Source organism: Schistocerca gregaria, chromosome 3, assembly GCF_023897955.1.
Source record: "Schistocerca gregaria isolate iqSchGreg1 chromosome 3, iqSchGreg1.2, whole genome shotgun sequence".
Taxonomy (NCBI): Eukaryota; Metazoa; Arthropoda; class Insecta; order Orthoptera; family Acrididae; genus Schistocerca; species Schistocerca gregaria.
The window spans coordinates 312277026-312299742 of record NC_064922.1 but is presented as its reverse complement, the minus strand read 5'-3'; the positions used below and the strand labels follow the sequence as shown (position 1 = coordinate 312299742).

The 22717-nt window shown below is 38.8% G+C and overlaps 1 protein-coding gene across 2 annotated transcripts in view; it reads left to right on the top strand.

Moving 5' to 3' along the window:
- LOC126356167 (protein alan shepard) overlaps positions 1-22717 on the top strand; it is a 394981-nt gene that overhangs the window by 251492 nt on the left and 120772 nt on the right. The gene's annotated exons all lie outside the window — the stretch shown is intronic.

Sequence of the window (22717 nt, the reverse complement as noted above, 5' to 3'; positions counted from 1 at the left end):
CAGTATCGTATCTCCCACTTCACCTTCAACTACATCATCTTCCATTTCCATAATATTGTCCTCAAGTACATCGCCCTTGTATAGACCCTCTATATACTCCTTCCACTTTTCTGCTTTCCCCTCTTTGCTTAGAACTGGGTTTCCATCTGAGCTCTTGATATTCATACAAGTGGCTCTCTTTTCTCCAAGGGTGTCTCTAATTTTCCTGTAGGCTGTATCTATCTTACCCCTAGTGAGATAAGTCCCCACATCCTTACATTTGTCCTGTAGCCATGCCTGCTTAGCCATTTTGAGACGTTTGTATTCCTTTTTGCCTGCTTCATTCACTGCATTTTTATATTTTCTCCTTTCATCAATTAAATTCAATATTTCTTCTGTTACCCAAGGATTTCTACTAGCCCTCGTCTTTTTACCTACTTGATCCTCTGCTGACTTCACTACCCATTCGTCTTCTACTGTATTTCTCTCCCCCATTCCTGTCAATTGTTCCCTTATGCTCTCCCTGAAACTCTGTACAATCTCTGGTTTATGCAGTTTATCCAGGTCCCATCTCCTTAAATTCCTACCTTTTTGCAATTTCTTCAGTTTTAGTCTACAGTTCATAACCAATAGATTTTGGTCAGAGTCCATATCTGCCCCTGGAAAAGTCCTACCATTTAAAACCTGGTTCTGTCTTACCATTATATAATCTATCTGATACCTTTTAGTATCTTGTTGCATTATTGTCATTTATATAATGAAAAGGCATGAGGATTAAGAACGTCTTGTGTCGTGACTATCAGTTTTTGTCATGTGCTCAGACACCACCACAGTTTGGTACAACAGAAATTGAGGTATTCGAAAGCAAATTGTGCATAGATTCATGTGACATTGAGGTTTACTTTATATCCTCAATTAGTGGTACGTGTAACTTAATAAAGCAAAAGTACATGCATGCACAAGGAGAAATATGTGTTTGCCCTTTCCCTGTAGTGGAGGGTATAAAAATATTCTTGTCAAAGTTGGTCGAAGATGGCAGGACTTAGTTATACTATTTGGACTTGTAACATTTTCCAGCATTTAATGCAAGTTTCTGAGACATAATGAACTGTCAAACACTCAAGTTTTGCAGAAGCAATGAAAATGACTAATATCCAAGATTATTTCAACAAATATTATCCTGAGGGAACTATTCAGTGTGTGTGTGTGTGTGTGTGTGTGTGTGTGTGTGTGTGTGTATGTCATAGTATCTTCATTTCAAAACAGCTACTAAAACCAACATAAATTCTGTCTTTTTGCACAGACACATACATATATATATTCCTCAGTGATCCAGGATATAATCCGTCCACCTATACCTTCTGAAACTTTTTTTTTTTTCTCACCAGTTCAGTTCAGTACAGTACTTTCTGGTCTTCGGATCAGCGCATCTAATCTTCACCATTATTCACTTCTCCTGTTGTCTGTGTTGTTTACTTTTAAGGTATACCATACTCCATCAGTAATTTCTGAAAAGGCTTCATAACACTTAAATTTATTTGTTAACATATTTATCTTTTTCAGAAAAGTTTCTCTTATTATTGCCAGTCTACATTTTGCCTTATACCACAGTCAGGTATTAAGCTTCCATGTAGAAAACTCATTTACTAGTTTTAATGTCCCATTTCGTAATTTAATTCCAGAGGTGTACACGTTCCACTTTTAACCCGCCCATGCTTGCCCGGTGGCCAGGCGGGCAGGCCGCCACGCGTTGTCAACAGAACGGGCAGGTTGCTTCACTCCCAGCCAAGCCAAACAGATCCCAACCCGGGCAGGCTGTGGGAGACTTGATTGCCTGCCCATATTACCGCTGAGCTGCGCTACGCAGCCGTTTAGTCTGCGTGTGTCATTGTCGTATTATGAACGTTAATTAGAAGTTATTTTACCTCAGCACACACACACACACACACACACACACACACACACACACATATATATATATATATATATAAAACAGAAAGAAACTTCCACATGGGAAAAATATATTAAAAATAAAGATTCCAAGACTTACCAAGCGGGAAAGCGCCGGCAGACAGGCACATGAACAAAACACACAAACACACACACAAAATTACGAGCTTTCGCAACTGGCAGTTGCTTCGTCAGGAAGGAAGGAAGGACATGGGAAAAATATATTAAAAATAAAGATTCCAAGACTTACCAAGCGGGAAAGCGCCGGCAGACAGGCACATGAACAAAACACACAAACACACACACAAAATTACGAGCTTTCGCAACTGGCAGTTGCTTCGTCAGGAAGGAAGGAAGGAGAGGGAAAAATGAAAACCCACACCCTTTCATTTTTCCCTCTCCTTCCTTCCTTCCTGACGAAGCAACTGCCAGTTGCGAAAGCTCGTAATTTTGTGTGTGTGTTTGTGTGTTTTGTTCATGTGCCTGTCTGCCGGCGCTTTCGAAACTTCCACATGGGAAAAATATATTAAAAACAAAGATTCCAAGACTTACCAAGCGGGAAAGCGCCGGCAGACAGGCACATGAACAAAACACACAAACACACACACAGAATTACGAGCTTTCGCAACTGGCAGTTGCTTCGTCAGGAAAGAGGGAAGGAGAGGGAAAAATGAAAGGATGTGGGTTTTAAAGGAGAGGGTAAGGAGTCATTCCAATCCCGGGAGCGGAAAGACTTCCCTTAGGGGAAAAAAAGGACAGGTGTACACTCGCGCACACACACACACACACACACACACACACATATATATATATATAGGTACATTCTTCCTTTACGCGTATATTTCGGGCTTATTACCTATATAAATAAAAATGAATTGCCAAATGTGTTGATAAACGTAAAACTCGAGAACGACTGGACCAATTCCGCTAATTTTTTGTTCTGTGTTTGTAATTTGAAGGACAAGGTTTTTATGAGATAAAATTTGCACACATGTCGTAACATTCTCGAGTTTCCCGAATAAGTACTTAAGACCTTTTTACATAGTTTGCATTGAGACACACCTACCGATTAATTTGAAGCGGCCTCATAAACACACGAAAACATTTCCCATGCGGCACTTGTACTCTGTTTCGTTATCAGCATGTATTCGCCAGTTGTCAATTTTTTTTCAATCTCATTAAAGTTCAACCTATTCATTGTGCTGCCCCCACCATTGCGATAAATGAACTGCGGTCTAACTACCTGACTACTCTAGTCATGGTAGCTTTACAGCGCAACCTGTTGTCAGGCGCAGCAAGCTAGGTGGGTCCCGTGAAGCTTGACAGGCCTGCGAGAACCCAGGTAGCCCGGGCTTGCAGGAGCCCAAGTTGGCCGCATTACCCACTATGCCTAAGTACACATCGCGGCAGGCTGACCTGCATGAATGGCTGCAGAGGAGCTAGGGGCAAGCAGGCTGCAAGGGAAATTTGTACACCTCTATTTAATTCCCATACTACATTGTTTCACTTTTCTTGGTATTCATTTTATAAACTCTTTCCATTCTATTCAACTAATCTCTCTAAGTCCTTTGCTGTGTATGGCAAAATTACAATGTCATCACTACAAATTAAAAATTTTGTTTCTTCTTCCTGAACTTAAATTCCTAGCCCAAATTTCTCCTTTGTTGTCACTAGCTCTTTGTTCAAATTGAATAAAATGGGCAAGAGATTACAAACATGTCTCACTTCCATCTCAATTATTTTTCCCTTTATCTCCTAAAACTGCCTTCTCATTTCTGTGCATGTTGTAGATAACTTTTTGCTCCATATATTTTATCACAGAAAACTTCATCAGTGAGAAAGTTTCATTAGATTTTTTGTGGTTACAACTAGTTTCTTTCATTTATAACTGAAATTCCAGCAATATTGCATAGCGATTACAAAAACCCTAGTATACTATCTCATGGATGAACGCTATGCACTTATTTCTTCTTTTCATGTATGTTGTAATGTAATTTGCAAATAAATGTCCCAAAATAATAGTGAACGTCTAAAAACATAAGAGTGTTACTTACCAAGTATTTGTGAAAACATATCTTTGTTAATTTCTGTTGCACCTGCTGTTATGCTTCCAACATACAATTTTTCTTTGGTGAATGTTGTGAGGTGTGATATAATTGACCTATGTTAAATAATGCTAATGCAGAGATTGTATTGCATGTACTTTTCTGCAGCTGTGACAGTGGCATCATACAAGCAAAACACCTAGAGTATTATGTGTAAATACTGTGGCATATGGGAACGAGCCAAATTTACTGTTTCTTGCAGAATTTCTGTTTACAGCAAAAGTTAAGATTCTGTGTATTGTTCATGTATAATAATTATTGGTAAGTAATAGATTAATACTTTGTTCATATGATACATTGTTGTTTCAGGCTTGTCAATAATGTTGCCAAGTCAAATGCAGGACTACTCAGCTCTCCCCTCTTTCATTGGTCATGTTAACTTAAATACCACTGTACTCACTGTGCACTGCTCCAAGGGGAAGGTCATAGACAAGGGCATCCTATTTGGCTCATATTTGTCAGGTCAATTGTATATGATCTAAAATAAAAGACTGTTAGGCATTAAGATATTTTGGATCAACACCTGAAACCTGCTCACTTGACCTCCAACCATTGTTTTCAAGAAAATCACCCCTGTAGTTCATATTGTGCGATTGACTCAAAATTGACGATATTGGCAGTCGGTTTAAAACTGAGTGTTATTCATCATAATATATGGGCTCAGAAAATATATATTTTCCAATAAATCAAGAAAGCTGCTTATGTACCTGTAAGGTAAACACTATTCGATGAAAGAGCACCACCGATATACTAAACAAGGCACCTAGCTGGGAAGCATAGAATGAATGTTCATTTTCCGAAATTAAAATTGGTAGGAAGGTGAGTAAATCAGTAAGGAATAATAACAAGTGTGGAGGGTAAAAATTGTAGAGGGAGACCAAGAGATGAATACACTAAGCAGATTCAGAAGGATGTAGGTTGCAATAGATACTGGGAGGTGAAGAAACTTGCACAGGATAGGGTAGCATGGGGAGCTGCATCAAACCAGTCTCAGGATTAAAGATCACAACAACAACAGGCAAATAAATTTCTCGAGTGATTTGGATTGCTGAAGAATTAAAATTTTAAGACTCATTGTACAAACATTATTCAGAGTAAGGCTGCTGCAAACATGCGCATTCAGTGCACATTATCCCATAACAAAGAAAAATGAGCTGTTGATGCAGATGGTAGTACTCATAAAATAACACATTCCTATACAGAACAATATTACATCACAACATTTGAAAATTGTTGCCTTAAGTCTCCCTGTGCTTATAAAATACTATTGAGTAATTTGGTCGTTGTGTTATAGAAGAAATTGATTAATTCACTTGCTAAAAATCCAGGAAATTGACAAATTCACTTTGAAAAACATATCTTGAGAAAATTTGAATCCATAAGTTGCTGGTAACAAATTCTATGTGATATTTCGTATCCGGGGGAGAGAAACTAATACCGTCACGTATGCTACCCTGTTTACAGATGACGAGGGTCAGTTGACCTGCACATAGGAAGTAATACCACCAAACTGCACATCTATGTGCCAGCCATGTGATATTTATATTTTTAATTGCCAAGTTAAAAACATTATCTTGAAGCTTAAAAATTCTTTTGGAACTCAATGCATTGCACCGCCCCATGGAGGCAATAATGATTTACAGCACAATTGATGATCAACTTCCAGCACCAAGTTTCAGTTTCACAGTATTTGTAGCCTACATCAAAATTAATTCCTCAAAAAGAAATATTTTTAAATGTAAACATAATCTGTGTGCTACCAAACCTTTGGAGGGAATGATGTAGTTGCACGAAGACTACATTCATTAAATGTTGTTGATGTCACGAGTATTTGCTTTGAATGTTTATATGACAAGTACCATCCATCTAGTCGTCCAAAGGAAATTGAAGACATGTAGCAGAGTGTCTGAAAGAGCCATTGCAGAGTGACCAGGATTAGTTTATTTTATTTTATTATTATTTTTTAACTCATCCAGATTCATGGAGGTGTTTTTCTGCCTATGCAACTAAGTGAAAGGCAGTTTGTTTCTTCTGTACAAATTTTACTTTTTATTTTTGAAGCATCTTCAGTGGCCTGTAATAGAGTTTTTTTTTATCTGTATAATAAATGTATTGTGTAGTAATTACAGTACATTTCTATGTTTCAATTTGTCACATCTTTCTCTTGTTTTTCATAATGGAAACAACTTTTGTAGCACAAATATTGTGAAATTAAATTATTGTTTGGTGTTTCTTACAATTTCCAGCATTGTTAGTCCATACTAGAAGATATGTTCATTTGGTCCTCGTGCTCCAGCTGGCCGATTTCCAGCATGTTTTTCACCAACACCTATTATAAAATTATAACACATAATCTGCAATTTTCAGTTTGTGATTCTCTCTCTCTCTCTCTCTGTCTGTCTGTCTGTCTGTCTGTCTGTGTGTGTGTGTGTGTGTGTGTGTGTGTGTGTGTGTGTGTGTGTGCCATGCACACACACTCGCACACAGATCAAGAAGATAAACATGCAGTGTCAGCTGCCAACAGTACTCTCCGTAAACATACTCAAATAGACCACAAAATGAAAAGTGCATCTGATGTGTTATAATAAATGTGGCTGAAAAAATGCAGGAAATCAACCAGCTGGAGCACAAGGTCAGAATGAACACTTCTCAAGGATCACACATATGGAATAATATGGACTAACAGCACTTGAAATCGATGTTTGTTCTATAAAAGTTGTTTCTGATCTGAAAAACAAGAGAAAAACACGACAAAACATAGCATAGTAACACATTGTACCTACTACGCAATACGTTTATTATATGTATAAAAAGAAACATGTATCACAGGCCACCAAAGATGCTTCACAAATAAAAGAAGCAAAATGTCTATATCAAGAAACAAACTGCCTTTCATTTATTTACGTAGACAGAACACACCTACATTAATTTTGAAGCAACTAATGTTAATAATTCATGTTGTTTGAGTAGTTTATTTGCCTACCTTGTTATTATTCATTACTGATTTACTTACCCCATTAGTCCTTTTATTCATAACAATTACAAAAAGGAAAACAATAAAAATGAAAAAGAGAACTGCAGAATGCATTAGTGGAAACATATGGAGGTTGTCTGCTTTGACAACCTTGATTGCTATATTAGCAGCAGTTTTGTTACGTGGTGTAAGTGGCTATCATGAAAGTTTCTTTCCCCCATTTTTAGGAAAAAATGCATTTGCAGATCCCATATATGATGATGAAAGATGTGCACTGTTCAGTTGTGTCTCAGGCCTGCCAGTTTTGAATCAGTTGTGCTTCATGAACTTTACGCATGGTTTCCTCAAAAATGGAGAATTTTAGGTTGTACACAACTGACATGCCAAATATAAGCAAAAGTGGTTGTTGGTGAGAAAGAAATAAGCAATAACTATTGTATTGTGTGCTGGTTGATTCCTGTACTGGCCCCCACCCCAACCCCTCACGGGCCCCTCCACCTGTCCCACCCCCTCCCGGACCCCTCCAGCTTCCAGTGCAGTTAGACGACAGTTCTCCCTTAATCACTAAAGGCCCTATGAGTAGTTAAGTAACATGTGCTTATAATCATATTGTAGTTGACATAAGTTTACTGTAAGCTCAACAAAACACACAAGACATTTGTATCAGAATTCAAAAAGCTTCTCAAGATTTTGGATATGCTTGCAGAATTTTCCTGGTAATTATTTTCACATGCCTTAAAATTCAAGAAAGACAAAGATTTACTTATATGCAGAGTTCATTAAATTTTATCTATTCTTATAATGTCTATTTTTGTATGACCAGCAAGGTCTAAAATTACCTTCTTAACCAGAATATGGTATGTGATCTATTTGTCTGAGGTGATATCATTTTAGGTGTGCTCCTTATCAGTACCACATTGTGAAATGCTTTTAGTAGTGTGTCACATTTTATATGAGAACTAGATATCTTGCATAAGAAAATGCATTGTTTCACAAGCATATTTATTTCCTGGACCTGACTTTCTATAAAATATTGATTCCATGATGATCTTAACTGACAGTTCAGATAGTTGGTGAGATATTGATAAACTGAATACCACATCCCAAACCAACTGAAGCCTCCTTTCCTTGTTATTAGGTGTCCCAAAATTCTGATTTTGATACTTGTAATTACGCTATATCATAAACTTAACACCTGTTTGACAGTACTGTTCTTTTGTACCTTGTTTCATGAAATACTACAGGCAGAACATAGCAACCACCTCAAGTGTCTTGGTGCTTCGATAGCTTCAGCTAGTTACAGCCATTGCACATCTGTCCCTCTTCTAGACTGTTATAATCCGTTCCATTCACACATGCTGCAAGGCATGCAGCCATTTTGTGGAGACTTGATAGTTTTTAACATTATATGTTATCGTAAAATAAAGACCAACTGGCTTCAGTCACAGTCATGATTTTGTTTCAATGCACTATGCATTTTGAGTCCTGAGGGCTCATCTTCAGGTGCTTTGACAGTCTGCATCCTTTCTTTTTTCAGAGTTAGGTTAATTCTAGTCATGGTACTATTGCAATGGTATACAATAAAGTGCCACATTGTGAATGTAATTTTACAAAATGAATACAAATTTAAAAATAACTTACTGTTCACAGTGACGGATACATGGTATCTCACCACTCACAGTATGAGTTTATGTACGTTTTACCCTTTTTATTCTGCAGTGCATTTTATAATCACAAGTCAAAAACAAGGCAAAACATTTCATTTGTAAATATGCTGCATTTCTAAAAATAACAGGTGTTATTATTTCCAAAAAGATAAAAAGCTGTTACATTATTAGTGTTATAATTTTTACATATGTAACGAGTATTAACACATGGACATGGGTGGGTAGTTCACTCAAAACATACACTTTGTCACTGTTGATAAATGTATTACAGAAAACATACACATACAGTATACCACTACCACAGAAAGGCACTATGGTCACACTACATTTTTTATATATAAAAAACAAAGATGCTGTAACTTACCAAATGAAAGCGTTGGTATGTTGATACAGACAATAACAATCACAAACACATACATACACACACACACAAATTTCAAGCTTTCGCAACCCACAGTTGCTTCATCAGGAAAGAGGGAAGGAGACGGAAAGACGAAAGGATGTGGGTTTTAAGGGAGAGGGTAGTGTGTGTGTGTGTGTGTGTGTGTGTGTGTGTGTGTGTGTGTGTGTGTGTGTGTGTGTGTGTGTGTGTGTGTGAAGTCTTTCTTGGAATGACTCCTTATCCTCTCCCTTAAAACCCACATCCTTTCGTCTTTCCCTCTCATTCCCTGTTTCCTGATGAAGCAACCGTGGGTTGCAAAAGCTTGAAATTTGTGTGAGTTTGTGTTTGTTATTGTCTCTATCAACATATCAATGCTTTTGTTCAGTAAGTTACAGCATCTTTGTTTTTAGATACATTTTTCCCACATGGAATGTTTCCCTCTATTATATATATATATATATATATATATATATATATATATATATATATATATATATATATATATATATATATATTCACTCTACTCGAACTGAACCAGAGAACCTATACAGAGAGCAGAAGCATACTCTAGAAACCCTCAGCTTCTGAGTGCTCTGGCAATGGTCACTGCAGTAAGTAAACATAATTGCAACACTTCCCTCATTGGACATCACAAGAGAATAACTTATCAGTTTCAGATTGCAAATATACATTATTAAACTTAAGAACAAAAATGAGACACAACTTAACAGGCAGGTAGTCATCCAACATGAATTGATACTTAATTTAATCCTGACATGTCTCTGAATCTCTTAGTTTTAATACCGGTAAGACCTTCAGTCAAGATGTATGCAGTGTTGTCATTACTTGAAATTTACTTAAACCATCCAAAATAGTCTGCCGGACTTTGATAGTGCACTCTGACACCCACTTTTTTTGGTAATCTCAGTGGTGCCTGTCTTGTCAGTATTTGCCTGCAGGGGTAGTGTAACAAATACAGAACACTTAATCCAATTTAAAATATCTACAAACCATTCCATCTCCTTATATGTATTGAACATTGAAATGTATTTGGCTTCTACTGTGGAGGTGGCTACAATGGATTGCCTTTTACTCTTCCAGCTAACAAAATTGTTTACTCTGCTACAGATTTACTATCGGCTGGGTCATTTGCCCAGACAGCATCACTGAATGCTCTAGGATCAGAACGATTGACACTGAAACATAACCTCAAATCTTTAGTTCGTTGCATGTAACGAAACACCCATTTTACTCTGGCCCAATCAGAAACAGTTCATTTGAAATTGAACTGACACAACCTTCCTGCAATGAAGGCAGTATCAGGTCAAATACAGATAGATATATACAACAAACAACCCACTACCGTTTGCTAGTTTCTGGTCAAATAGCCTGTAATTATTGTCTTCAACAAAATGGTTGTCATTCGTGTAGCTATGCCCTTGCAGTCATGCATTCATTTCAAATTCTCTCTGTTTCTGCGCATTGTAAGTAGTTTGGTTCCACCTGCTCTTCAGACTGCTCAATGTTAAGTCATTAAATAAACAAGATGTTGTGCATTTCTTTAGTGCTAATGTGAGATTTCAAAACCCTTGAATTTTTCAATCCTCTCTTCCTCATCTACTACAACAACATCGCCAGCATGAACCCCAATGACCAAATGTTTATAGAAGAATATACAAGGACCCTGTTCACCTTATTTCAAACCTAACTTTTTCATCACAGGACAGAAAATATTGTTCTAATCCTTACCTGCTTGGTGAAGCACATACAAACTCTTATTCAATAAAAACACTTTATTCCCCACACTAAACAATTGTGGTTGCTCCATGAAAACACTGCCATTTATGGGGCTATTGAGGACAGTTTCTACATCAACTTGTTTGATTTTTCCATCCCCTAAGTACTCCAGTTGCTACCAAAATCCTCAAGCCACTTCACCTCATTACTGGGCTGTAACTTTCCCAGTAATGTACTCCAAATATCTTGTTATACCCCAAAGCTACTATCATAGCTTTAAATTTAGTAATCTCACCTTCTCTGATTTCACTTTGTAGTAAACATTCACTCAGTTCCTATAACACAATCAGCAATTTGTCAAGAAGTTGCCATGTACTGTTGCATTTTAGACTACTCATCTCCAACTCCATGACTGTAGACCACTTGTTCCTGTGAACTGAGGCTAAAGTCTCTTCTGCTGATGTTGGATGAGTTGTTTTCACTTTACACATGGTAGTAGAAGAAAAGAGACATGAACTGCGTGGTTTTCACCAGATGTGAAGACTGTCATAACCCTACTTCACCATTTGCGCTAGAAATTTCACTTTCCACCTTGGCATCCCACTCCTCCACTGCTGGTAACTGCACTGCCTTCAGTATGGTATCCACCTTCTTCTCCAATCTCATATTTGTTCCAATCTCCTCAGACAGCTGTTGACTCAACCATATCATCTGTTACAGGTTCTGCACTCTTTGATGGTCTACTGTCATCATCTCTTGATAGATCAGGAAAGCTCAGCTGCATCATATTGGCAATGTCTGCTGTCACCTCATTGCTCTGTGGATCAGCTGTTACTGTCTGATTACTTCCCCTGGAAAAGTTAGTTCTTTGTTTATTAGAGTTTTCAGAGGGAATACTTTCTCATCAAAGATGACACCTCTTTTCGAAAGGATTTTTCTTTGTCCAGGATTCCACAGACAATATCATTTTGATCCTGTTTCTACTCCAAAATACACATTCTTCTGCCCATTCTCCAAGTTTGTTAGATGTCTAGGGGTAGCGTCTTTGATTCATAATCAAAACGTCTTCGGTCCCGGGTTCGATCCCCGCCACTGCCTAAATTTTGATAAATAATCAGCATTGGCGGCCAAAGACTTCCGGCATAAGAAGTCAGCCTCGTTCTGCCAATGGCCTTGTCAAAGAGGGCGGAGGAGCAGATAGACGTTCAGGGCACACTCTTGTCCTAGGGGTGGGAAATTGCCCCTAAAGGCGGAAGAATCAGCAATGATCAACGACATGAGAATGCAGAAGGCAATGGAAACCACTGCATTAAAGACACGTAACGTTTATCCACAGGACATGTGGCCTGTAGTTGAAGAAGTGTCATGATGATCTCTCCATTGGCAAAAGATTCCGGAATAGTCCCCCATCGGATCTCCGGGAGGGGACTGGCAAGGGAAAGGTTACCATGAGAAAAAGATTGAATAATCAACGAAAGGATAATGTTCTACGAGTCAGGGCGTGGAATGTCAGAAGCTTGAACGTGGTAGGGAAACTAGAAAATCTGAAAAGGGAAATGCAAAGGCTCAATCTAGATATAGTAGGGGTCAGTGAAGTGAAGTGGAAGGAAGACAAGGATTTCTGGTCAGATGAGTATCGGTAATATCAACAGCAGCAGAAAATGGTATAACAGGTGTAGGATTCGTTATGAATAGGAAGATAGGGCAGAGGGTCTGTTACTGTGAACAGTTCAGTGACCAGGTTGTTCTAATCAGAATCGACAGCAGACCAACACCGACAATGATAGTCCAGGTATACATGCCAACGTCGCAAGCTGAAGATGAACAGATAGAGAAAGTGTATGACGATATTGAAAGGGTAATGCAGTATGTAAAGGGGGATGAAAATCTAATAGTCATGGGCGACTGGAATGCAGTTATAGGGGAAGGAGTAGAAGAAAAGGTTACAGGAGAATATGGGCTTGGGGCAAGGAATGAAAGAGGAGAAAGACTAATTGAGTTCTGTAACAAGTTTCAGCTAGTAATAGCGAACACCCTGTTCAAGAATCACAAGAGGAGGAGGTATACTTGGAAAAGGCCGGGAGATACGGGAAGATTTCAATTAGATTACATCATGGTCAGACAGAGATTCCGAAATCAGATGCTGGATTGCAAGGCATACCCAGGAGCAGATATAGACTCAGATCACAATATAGTAGTGATGAAGAGTAGGCTGAAGTTCAAGACATTAGTCAGGAAGAATCAATATGCTAAGAAGTGGGATACGGAAGTTCTAAGGAATGACGAGAAACATTTGAAGTTCTCTAATGCTATAGATACAGCAATAAGGAACAGCGCAGTAGGCAACACAGTTGAAGAGGAATGCATGTCTCTAAAAAGGGTCATCACAGAAGTTGGGAAGGAAAACATAGGTACAAAGAAGGTAGCTCCGAAGAAACCATGGGTAACAGAAGAAATACTTCAGTTGATTGATGAAAGGAGAAGTACAAACATGTTCCAGAAAAATCAGGAATACAAAAATACAAGTCGCTGAGGAATGAAATAAATAGGAAGTGCAGGGAAGCTAACACGAAATGGCTGCAGGAAAAATGTGAATACATTGAAAAAGATATGATTGTCGGAAGGACAGACTCAGCATACAGGTAAGTCAAAACAACCTTTGGTGACATTAAAAGCAACGGTGGTAACATTAAGAGTGCAACGGGAATTCTGCTGTTATATTCAGAGGAGAGAGCAGATAGATGGAAAGAATACATTGAAAGCCTCTATGAGGGTGAAGATTTGTCTGATGTGATAGAAGAAGAAACAGGAGTCGATTTAGAAGAGATAGGGGATCCAATATTAGAATCGGAATTTAAAAGAGCTTTGGAGGACTTAGGGTCAAATAAGGCAGAAGGGATAGATAACATTCCATCAGAATTTCTAAAATCATTAGGGGAAGTGGCAACAAAACGACTATTCACGTTGGTGTGTAGAATATATGGGTCTGGCGACATACCATCTGAATTTCGGAAAAGCATCATCCACACAATTCCGAAGACGGCAAGATCTGACAAGTGCCAGAATTATCGCACAATCAGCTTAACAGCTTATGCATCGAAGCTGCTTACAAGAATAATATACAGAAGAATGGAAAAGAAAATTGAGAATGTGCTAGGTGACGATCAGTTCGGCTTTAGGAAAAGTAAAGGCACGAGAGAGGCAATTCTGATGTTACGGCTAATAATGGAAGCAAGGCTAAAGAAAAATCAAGACACGTTCATAGGATTTGTCGACCTGGAAAAAGCGTTTGACAGTATAAAATGTTGCAAGCTGTTCGAGATTCTGAAAAAAGCAGGGGTAAGCTATAAGGAGAGACAGGTCATGTACAATATGTACAACAACCAAGAGGGAATAATAAGAGTGGACGATCAAGAACGAAGTGCTCGTATTAAGAAGGGTGTAAGACAAGGCTGTAGCCTTTCGCCCCTACTCTTCAATCTGTACATCGAGGAAGCAATGATGGAAATAAAAGAAAGGTTCAGGAGTGGAATTAAAATACAAGGTGAAAGGATATCAATGATAAGATTCGCTGATGACATTGCTATCCTGAGTGAAAGTGAAGAAGAATTAAATGATCTGCTGAACGGAATGAACAGTCTAATGAGTACACAGTATGGTTTGAGAGTAAATCGGAGAAAGATGAAGGTAATGAGAAGTAGTAGAAATGAGAACAGCGAGAAATGTAACATCAGGATTGTTGGTCACAAAGTCAATGAAGTTAAGGAATTCTGCTACCTAGCAGTAAAATAACCAATGACGGACGGAGCAAGGAGGACATGAAAAGCAGACTCGCTATGGCAAAAAAGGCATTTCTGCCCAAGAGAAGTCTACTAATATCAAATACCGGCCTTAATTTGAGGAAGAAATTTCTGAGGATGTTCGTCTGGAGTACAGCATTGTATGGTAGTGAAACATGGACTGTGGGAAAACCGGAACAGAAGAGAATCGAAGCATTTGAGATGTGGTGCTATAGATGAATATTGAAAATTAGGTGGACTGATAAGGTAAGGAATGAGGAGGTTCTACGCAGAATCGGAGAGGAAAGGAATATGTGGAAAACACTGATAAGGAGAAGGGACAGGATGATAGGACATCTGCTAAGACATAGGGGAATGACTTCCATGGTACTAGAGGGAGCTGTAGAGGGCAAAAACTGTAGAGGAAGACAGAGATTGGAATACATCAAGCAAATAATTGAGGACGTAGGTTGCAAGTGCTACTCTGAGATGAAGAGGTTAGCACAGGAAAGGAATTCGTGGCGGGCCGCATCAAACCAGTCAGTAGACTGATGACAAAAAAACTTCTCCAGATTTGACACTTCACATTCACAATGGATGTAAGTGCGTGATTCAGGTGCTCGGATTTTCTATTGGACGGAGAGAGTAAACTGTGCTTTTCCAGTATAATTGCATAATTGTTCAGGTTTGCTATTGATGTACTCAGTCCCATTTTGCATTTGGAAACTCTGCAGTTTTCTCCCTGTCACTAACTTGTGCACATCCCTTAAACTTTACAACAGAGTCACACGTATCACTTTTTTGCCTTAGCACTTTCACTATCGAATAACTTAACTGATAACCCAGGTAAGCAGCATAGTAATGAGCTCCACTTAAGGAGGTCTGCCTAATATAACATATATCACCATGTATAAGTTCTAGAACATTTTCAGTAGTAGTTTGACTTGGTTTGGAAGGCCCTCTTTTTGTTTCTCCTTACACACACACACACACACACACACACATACACACACACACACACACACACACACAGACTTTTTACATTTTTCTTTATGCTTAGTGACTCCACATATTTTGGGTGAAGCTTCTCTGTGTCCAAATCTTTGGCGCCACAAAATTTCTGTCTGTCTGGCTGTTGCTGTGTTTTCCACCATTTGATGTATTTTGTCATTGTGGAGCATCATTGTATTGTTATTCACTTTATAATATTCACAGTGCATTACATAGATACCACTGCCTGATAATTTTCCTCTCAGCACTTCCTTATCACCAAAAGACACATTGCCATCACCATTTTTTTTTGAACTAATGCATATTCCTTTCTTTTCAACTTGTTTAACAAACAGCAGGTTCCCATCCAGTTGTTTCACCAGAAGCACATCTGTTAACAGGATTTATGCACCCCAACGTGACTTTTCTGCTTTCGTGACACTTCCTCTGCCAGTAACTGAAGTACTTTCCAATTGGGCACTTTCACTTCTCCGAAGTTTCTCTGCTCTAAGTCCTGTAGTATCTCTTGGTGACCAGTCATATGAATCCAGAACCCACAGCTTTCCACCAGCACTTTCTATGTTCTCCACTTTTGCTCACTGTCATGGCCACTGTTTCACCGTCTTTCTTTGTACTTGCACTTGAGTGTTCACTGTTTGGATAATTCTTAATACTGTTCAATTTGCACCCACTTGCCCTGTATGCTGATTTCTTGGGAACATTCTGCTGCCTTAGTGCACCCCCCCTCCCCCCTGCTCCCCCCTCTTGTTTTCCATGGAAATATGGGCACTCCTTAACAATGTGAACTGATTCAAGCACAGGAGAAACATAGCCTGTTTCTGCTGGCTGTGTTCTTCTCACCTTCTTGGTTTTGTTTACAGTGTTTGTAATGGCGCTGGCAAAAGTCTTATTATTTATGACCTCCACCTTGCGTTGCATATGCTTTGGCTTCCTCTCGGCTCTTAGTAGACTTCGAATCTGGTTCCAGGCACTTCTCTTCTAATTCTGGTCTGTTGATGATGAGGTCTGTTTTTAATCTGTCTTCATCTTTTTTCTGAACTTCTAATGAGGCCTTCACACTTCTCCAGAGGCAGTCCAAGAAGCATGAAGCCTGCACCTGTTTTGTCATTAAAGATAAAGCCCCATTCCTTCACTTCTGTTGGCAGCCAATATCTGCATTACATAGTCATTTGTACTCATATTATCTTCTTTCTTCATATTTACTAACTCCCTCATCTTGCACATAGTGTTAAGTAGGCTGTTGTTGCAGTGTATTTTTTCCAACATCTCCCACACTTCCTTTGCTAGTTATAGAGTCTCTAGGTAGAATGACGCACGAGGCCCTCTCATTTTTCTCCTTTTTCTTTGGGTCCAACTGATGGTAACAGGTTGCAAATCCGGGTTATATGGTATCCCATGCCTCACGATGTTGTATCAGTGAACAAACATGAATTGAAATTGACCATGTGAAAAATTTCTTTCTGCGCAGGTGATAAATCTTCACAGATGGTCTCATTATTCGGAATTCTTTCCTTTGTTGTCAGCTAAGGTAGAATGTCAGATGCATCATCTTCATCAGGTCTTGTACCTTGTGTTCTTTTTTCGTCAAACTCAAACGTGCTTACTACATCTGTGCATTGGCACATAACTTGTTGTAGTTTTTGTGTGTGCAGTGAGTATTGACACATGGACATGGGTGGGTGATTGAATTAAAACACACACACACACACACACACACACACACACACACACACACACACCTTTACTGCTGATAAACATATTACAGAAAATACACACGTACAATACACAGAATGGCACTACCGTCACACTACATTCTTTCCACAGAGATGTTTCTTTCGCATGCTATGTGAACTGAACCAAAGAAGCACATACAGAGAAGCGAAGCATGCACTAGAAACCCTTGGGTTCCAAGTACTCTGGTAACTGTGTTGAATTCAAGTGATGGTCACTGGGTTAAGTAAACATAGTTACAAGAGAATATAAACAAAAAACAAATCTTTGTGAATATGTCAAATGTGTATTATATAATTGCTGTGCTATTAAGTATTTGTTTCTTTAGGGAAAAATAAAGTTGTAAAACCACTGAAAAAACTGTGGCTGCTAAACTGTTTGTTCATCCATCATGTTTTATGAAGATTTTTCTTTGTGTAACATTATTTCTAATTGTTCTTGTAGATAAAATTTTTAGTATGATGTTCTGTGCGGAGCACAGTTAGGCTGTTGTGGATCTTACCCAATCTTTATCTGTTAAGGTACATGTGATTGCCTGTTAGGGTTCTTTCAAGGTGCTTAAGTCTCAAAGCATCAGTGTTTCTTTGTAAGGTGTGGAAAATTCTTCCCGTTTTGCTGTTGTAAAATGCAGGGCAGCTTTTACATTGTTATTTATATATTCCGTTATGTTCTGTTGCTTGGGTGTTTGTGTTTGCTGTGTGAGGTGTGGTGTTGAAATTTGTTGTTTCGTGGGGAATGATATTTTAATATTGTTATTTCTAAATATATTATTAATTTTGTGTGAGGCTGTGCCTAAATAGAGAATACTTGTGAAGAAATGTGTTGTCAGTCATTCCTACAATGTTTTTATTTCTGATGTTGGCCTGTATTTTGTTGGATAGTTTGTCAATTGACTTTTCTGAATATCTATTATTTATTGAAATAGCTTTGATTGTATCAATTTCTTGTATTAGTGCTGTGGGGTTCAAAGGTAATGTCCTCTTGAACATAGATTGAAATACAACACAGTTTTGATGATTTGTCTATTGTGATGCCAGTGTAGGCTGGTTTCGATTAAATGTAAAAATTTGTCTTTGTTGTTTGTTAACAATTGTGAGGTCTAAGAAATTTATGGATCAATTGGTTTCATGTTCAGCTGTGAACTTGATTTATTGTGGAGTGAATTGAGGAATGGTTAGTTTTTGTATTTGATAAGGTTTTTTCTGATAGTTTCAATTGTCTCCCAGTTTTTGTATTTGATAAGGTTTTTTCTGATAGTTTCAATTGTCTCCCAGACCGATAGGTCTGTGAATAAATTAACAGTGTCAAATGAGGCAAATCTGTAGATATTTTTACATCTTTGATGAGTGTTGTTAACTCAAGTGTATTTTTTATCAGGTATGTTGTTTCAAAAGCATAAAATTGCCAGAGGATATTATTTAATTGTTGGGAAGTTTGTATACTTGCAGTCGATAATCGGTCTAACTGGAAAGTTAGGCTTGTGTGTCTTTGGTTGTGCTCTAAGTTTGGGGTCAGTGGGGTTCATTAATATGCACCTTTTTACTTGTCTATCAGACAGCAGGAAAGTTACATTGGCTAAGCATTTTCATTATTTTTTATTAAATTTAGTGGTTGGGTCATGTTTCAATTCAGTAATGTTGTTTATTGAGAAATGAATTGAGTTCCAGTAAGGTAATACTTTCTGTAAAGAACAACAGTGGAATTTCCCTTATCCACCTTAACAACAGTAGCATAATGTTAGTTGAGTTTTGATTAATAATTTCATTAATATCATGTGCTAAGTCAATCTGTTCATTATGGTTCATGTTGGCCCTATCAGCATCTTTCTGTGTATTTGCTACAAAGTTTTTTTAAGTTGTTGTAATTAGAGCTTTCCACACATGACAATGAACACACTGATGCTTTTAGACTTTATCGCTTCACCAAATCCACAATGGCTAACCAAATGTACCTTAACAGACACAGACTAGGTGACAGTCATAGCAGCCTATACTCCACACAGAAAACCATGATAAAAACTTGATCTACGAGAACAATTAGAAATAATATTACACAAAGAAAAATCGTCTGAAAACATGTTGAGTGAGCAAACAGCTTAGTAGTTCCAGGTTTTTCAGTAATTTTAGAAGTTTATTTTTTCCTAAAGAAACAATTACTTAATATTGCAACCATTTGATAACATAATCCACATTTGACATATTCACAAACATTTGTTTTGTAAATGATATCCTGTATAATTACTAATGTAATAGTTTTCTATCATCTTTGAAATAACAACACCTTTGTATTTGTAGAAATGCAGCATCTTTACATTTGAAATTCTGTGACTTGTTTTGACTTGTGTTTATAAAAGTCCTGTAGAATGAAAAGTGTATATATGTACATAAACCTTTTTACTGATACTGTGCTTCAAAAGCATGTATCCACCACTGGAAACAGCATGTAATTTTTCGATTTGTATTGATCTTGTAATCTTATATTCACAATGTGCCACTTACTAATATATCATTTTGATCTTAGCAGGATTATAATTAATTTAAATCTGGAAAGTAAACCAATGTAGGCTGTGAAAGCACCTGCAGGTGAGCCTCCAAGGCTTGAAATGCATCGTGCATTTCAATAAAATAACAGTTGTGACCAAAGGTGGTTGTTCCTTATTTTACAAAAGTTATACAGTTATGGAACGAACACTGACAGCAATGGGTAAAATTAAATTACAAAAGGATGTAAAAAAAAGTATTATTTTTTAATAGCTATATATTTTCAAATTGTTTACAAAGCAACCTTATCCCCTTCAAAATACTCTCCATTGAGCTAATGCATATGTCCCACTGGTGCTTCCACTGTTTCTTGACTTCTTCAGTGTTGTCAAATCAGTGTCCTTTCAAGCCCCTTTTCATGTGAGGAAATAAGAAAAAGTCACACGAAGCCAGGTCAGGCAAGTACAGTAAGTGGGGCTGTGGAACTGTGGTGGTTTTTTTCCCCCAAAAACTGTCTAACAGATATGGCTTTTGTGTAGGTGTGTCGTCGTTGTGCAGGAACCAGTCTCCTGCGTGTCACAATTAGGGTCTTTTTTGACGATCACTGTTGCGCAGTCTCTGACAGTTAATAAATTGTCTGTCGATGGACTGTGATCACAAGCTCTTGAATTTTTTCAATATTTTCATCAATTCAGGCAGTTGATTGATGTCCAGAATTAGTTTTGTCATCAATCGACATATTGCCATTTTTAAATCTAGCAAACCACTCGTATACTTGAGTTTTTCCTATAGCGTCATCTTGGTAAACAGTTTACAACATTAAAACAGTTTCAACAGTATTTTTATCGAGTCGAAAACAAAATTTCACACTGCACATTATTCACTTACATTTGCCATCATAAGAAATGAAACAAGAACGAAGCAGTGCTAGCAAAAACAATCACTGAAGATCGACAGAACAAGCCAGGTTGACAATGGAGGCAGCACTGAACTGGCGATGAGTTGCGCTAAACACATGTAGTGACAGAAATGTATACTACACAAGCTCCACGCACTGCAATGGTATTCTGGTTATTTTTGGGTACATATTATACTTCCAGCCTTTGTTAATTAGTATGAAGTATATTGGATGCAGTGTAAATTCAACACGACCAGCACTGGGAATAAATGTCAGATCCAAAATACTGAGGTTGGAGTACATGCAGTCAACAAGTTTGAGGTCATTGCTTTCAGTACTTGCTGAAAGCAGCTAGGTCAGTCACCAAAATATTGTGCAGTAAAATTGAATCTTCAGCCTTCTGGATACACAATAATACATCTTGTGTCAGTTATTTGAGTAATCTCAGGACTGAGAGCATTTTATAAAGTATTGTTCGTCGCAATTAAAAATTTTTGTACAGAGGCAAGCTAAGGCGTGCTAGAGTGGTGAGAGTTAATTTGCTGACTCATTCCTAACTGTATTCTGATGAGCAATTCACAGCCATTCCTGTATACTGGCAGTTCACAAATAGTTATTAAATTCTTTCAGTAATGGTTTTTCAGAAGTTAATGAAATTTTTTTTTCCTCCTCTTCCTTTTATTATTTTATTAAATAATTTTTGGTATTTCATTATATATATTAAGTTGCATCTGCTTCACTCTGCTGTGGTAAATCTGTTACTAGATATAAGATGGTACTAATTTTTATACAAATCTAACATTTTCATCAGTTGCTTACATTAAAGAAAACTCCAGGTTTGTACATCCTTTACTATATGTTTAATCATTTTCTAGTAGTCGAGTCTCGTTAAATTCAAACTAAAATACACTCCTGGAAATGGAAAAAAGAACACATTGACACTGGTGTGTCAGACCCACCATACTTGCTCCGGACACTGCGAGAGGGCTGTACAAGCAATGATCACACGCATGGCACAGCGGACACACCAGGAACCGCGGTGTTGGCCGTCGAATGGCGCTAGCTGCGCAGCATTTGTGCACCGCCGCCGTCAGTGTCAGCCAGTTTGCCGTGGCATACGGAGCTCCATCGCAGTCTTTAACACTGGTAGCATGCCGCGACAGCGTGGATGTGAACCGTATGTGCAGTTGACGGACTTTGAGCGAGGGCGTATAGTGGGCATGCGGAGGCCGGGTGGACGTACCGCCGAATTGTTCAACACGTGGGGCGTGAGGTCTCCACAGTACATCGATGTTGTCGCCAGTGGTCGGCGGAAGGTGCACGTGCCCGTCGACCTGGGACCGGACAGCAGCGACGCACGGATGCACGCCAAGACCATAGGATCCTACGCAGTGCCCTAGGGGACCACACCGCCACTTCCCAGCAAATTAGGGACACTGTTGCTCCTGGGGTATTGGCGAGGACCATTCGCAACCGTCTCCATGAAGCTGGGCTACGGTCCCGCACCCATTTAGGCCGTCTTCCGCTCACGCCCCAACATCGTGCAGCCTGCCTCCAGTGGTGTCGCGACAGGCGTGAATGGAGGGACGAATGGAGACGTGTCGTCTTCAGCGATGAGAGTCGCTTCTGCCTTGGTGCCAATGATGGTCGTATGCGTGTTTGGCGCCGTGCAGGTGAGCGCCACAATCAGGACTGCATACGACCGAGGCACACAGGGCCAACACCCGGCATCATGGTGTGGGGAGCAATCTCCTACACTGGCCGTACACCTCTGGTGATCGTCGAGGGGACACTGAATAGTGCACGGTACATCCAAACAGTCATCGAACCCATCATTCTACCATTCCTAGACCGGCAAGGGAACTTGCTGTTCCAAATGGACAATGCACGTCCGCATGTATCCTGTGCCACCCAACGTGCTCTAGAAGGTGTAAGTCAACTACCCTGGCCAGCAAGATCTCCGGATCTGTCCCCCATTGAGCATGTTTGGGACTGGATGAAGCGTCGTCTCACGCGGTCTGCAC